This window comes from Tigriopus californicus, chromosome 3 (genome assembly GCF_007210705.1).
Source record: "Tigriopus californicus strain San Diego chromosome 3, Tcal_SD_v2.1, whole genome shotgun sequence".
Taxonomy (NCBI): Eukaryota; Metazoa; Arthropoda; class Copepoda; order Harpacticoida; family Harpacticidae; genus Tigriopus; species Tigriopus californicus.
The window spans coordinates 14788045-14791679 of NC_081442.1; positions in this window are offsets into that span (position 1 = coordinate 14788045).

A 3635-nucleotide genomic window follows, 5' to 3' on the forward strand; every position below is an offset into this window, starting at 1 on the left:
GGCAAGATGAGCAGTTATCTATCATGTTTTTGACAGCTGAATTAATTCCTGGCCAGAAAACGGATTGTCTTGCAAGGCGACTTGTGCAATCAATGCCCTGATGACCGTCATGAAGTCTTTTCAAAGTGATGTGACGAAGGGAATACGGGATAAAAGCCCGATGACCTAAATAGATAAGGCCATTAGAAACAGTAAGATTGGACCATATGCTTTTGAATGGGTCGATGGGCGTTCCAGCCATGATTGCTACGAGGAGACTCTGATACTCTTGATCACTTTTGGCCGCAACCTGGAGTTCGGTCAACGAAAGGTCATCTTGGTGGAATGCAGCAATGATGAGGGATTTAGAAGCCTCGTGAATATCGGCATCAACTGCATCTGGATCGTCAACCGGCGAACGTGACAGAGCATCGGCAAGGTGATGCTGGCTTCCTTTCTGCCATTGAACATGGAAATCATATGGCGTTAGCTTCATTAGGAAATTTTGAAGGCGTAAGTTTTCCACATTGAGAACCGTTTTTTCGTTGAAAATAGGGAGCAAAGGGCGGTGGTCTGTTATGACGTTGAAATGGACACCGGCCAAGAACAAGTGGCATTTACGAATAGCCCACACAATCGCCAAGGCTTCTAATTCAACCATGGCGTACCTTACTTCGGCATCCTGAAGAAAACGGGAACCGCATTGAATTAGGTCTTTCGAATTTTGAACGAGAACGAAGCCAAGTCCTTTACGGGAAGCGTCCGTGTAAAGGGTCGTCTCAGAATTGGGATTGAATTGAGCCAAATTGGGCGGGGAAGTGAGCGCTAGTTTGACATTGGAAAATGCTATTGAGTGGTCACCAGTCCATTTGAAAGAATTGTTGGTTTTAAGGAGATCTCTCAAGGGATACGTGTAATTGGCAATGGAAGGAGAGAACGAACCAAGTTGGTTGACCAATCCGAAAAAACTCCTGAGCTCTGTCAAAGTGGTTGGAGTCGGGAATTCGCGTATGGCCTTTGTTTTGGACGGATCTGCGGCATGAGACCCGGCTTTGACGACATATCCAGCAAATCGGACTTCAGATTGTCCCCAAACACATTTGTCTTGGTTAAGGGTGATTTTATGGCGTTGACAACGTTCGAGGACGGCACGAAGAAGAACCAAATGAGATGATTTGTCTTCAGAAAAAATGATGATATCGTCCACGATCTTAAAGACGTTAGAGAGGCCCTGGAGAGCGATGTCACCACGAAGTGAGTAAGCATCTCCAGTGGCTATGAACCCCATGGGGGATCTCAGATAACGATATTTACCCCAAGGCGTTATAAAGGTGGTGAGATCGGCGGATTGGGGAGAGAGTGCCATTTGCCACCGTTGTTTGTTCTATAGAAATGAACTTTTAGTATGCCATCTGTAATGTTAACTGCATATAAATATCCAAATTGTCTTTATCATGTTTTAATGCTCTTACTATATTGTGTTAACGTTTCTGACATGACCTTTGAACTATATATCGTTGTCATACTTCGACCCGTTTTCGCGCTATTAAATAGTTTGATACTCGTGGAGAACTGTGTCCATTTATTCACGATTATAATGAGTTGGAAAATTGGTCGGGTTTTTGTTTCCAAACAATGGGTTATGATTTTATAGTGATACATTAAAAATGATTTATAAATGAAGTTCGAAAACCTTTCGAAAAGCAAAAATGTTATTAAAAGTGAATCATCAGGTGGCTTATGGTAAAGTTCATAGAACGGGGCAAAACATGCCTTCAAGTAGTAATCCGGTTTCACCCAACATATGACCGCACAGATTGAAATTGGCAAAATAAAGGACCTTTTTGGAAAAGCGAAACATTCTCATAATGACAGTGCCCATCGGTGGTTTTTTTCAAATTTCATTCCTCAGTTTTCCCTATTTTCCATTATACTAATCATTTTGTTTACAGTGCATTACATAAAATATGAATGAAAGACCCATTGGGAAATGATACGATCACTTGCAAGGTCATCTGATTTAGAAATCTACATCAAAATATTTGTCAAACCGTTTTGATCGGCAGTTTTACGTGTAGACGGCTCAGAGATGAACTGTTTGTCAAATGCCAAACATTTCCGAAATAATTAGGCAAACTTTGTGACAGAATGTTTCTCGTGTAGACGCACCATAAGGGACGCGAGGAAGTAGAAACGTTTAATATGGTTGGGCGTTTTGGGCTGGTGAGGGGCAACTCAGCTAATGGAAGGTTGGGTGCGTCGCCTTTCCTGTCTTGGGGTACGGACACTTTCTATTGGCTTCTTCTCGTCGCTCCATAAGCGACCTGATGGGAATCGAAGTAACTATCGTCGAAGCCGAGCGATTCTCTGACAACGATGGCCAGTTTGTCCCATCGGCTGTTGCTGGGATCCTGAACCAAGACACGTTCGCCGACCGAACCTTTTTCCGCGCACGAACGGTCCGATCGAAGTAAATCTTGCGTTGTTGGTCATCACGAAGACGTTTAGCATCGACCGTATCAGACTAACCTGAAATTCAGGAAGAAATGCGCGCCAATGAATTCGTAGCTTTGATCTCAGTGCGCTGGCCAAATACACGTTGAGCTGGGGATAGGCCATCCGAACGCGGCGTATTCCGTAGTTCCAGGAGCCCGGAAGAAACTCAATCAGAGCCCCATCTCCCTCCCACTTGGCGAGAAGATGTTTAGACTTTTCACACTCGATTTGGCATTGACCATTGGACTGCGGATGGTGCGGCGAGAGGGTCTCCAAGTAATTACCCCACTGTCTGAACAAAAATCCCGAGTAACGGACGGAGCAAAACAGTGTCCATTGCAGACCTTTAAAATATGGGCACACCGGTCAAGGAGAGAGGACCACGGAGTCCCGAATAAGACCCACGGCTGTTGGAGATGGTCAAATCTCGCAATAAATGGGAATCCAGAAAAACGGTCCGAGTACACGAGATATTCCTTTCCCCAAATGAAAAAAATCAGCCGAAACAATTTCAAATGGCCGGGATGGTTGATGGTGAAAGAGCGTTTGGCTGGTGTAACGGTCTTGGCCTGGCTTTAGAGAAGGTTGGACGAGGACATTAACAATATCATACTTTATTCACTGCACTCAGATATCCCCGAGAGGTCAGCTTGAACCGCTCATTGGGGCGTCATCATAGATCAGGTTTCCGTGAGGAAGAGCACCGAATAATACATTACATCTCCCCCAATGGAGATCTCAATTCGGAGAAAAGCGAGTTGGAGAATTTTTGATCCGTTTCGATCAGGAATGATATTGATCCGGATTGGTTGGGGCAGAATTTTGATGGCCAGAGTGGAATGAAGAGATGGGTCTTAAAAATCGTCGATTACGGCGGACGAATTCTCGTTGAGTAAAATTTGGTAAGAATGTCCACGGGTATTACGCTCAAGAATGATGCCGCCAGACTGCCATTTCTTTGATTTTTTGTGTTGGATTAGAACGTGAGTTCCTTGGATAAGTTCGGACAGAAGATGGGTATGTTTGTCATGGTGTCCAGTCGATCGGTGTTATGCCGATGTTTGTCGGCGCGATCAAAGTCGAACTGTCTGTTCAAATTCGGGGTTGGGATCTTGGTGCGCAAAATTCTATGGAACATTCGAAGAGCTGGCGAGGCACCG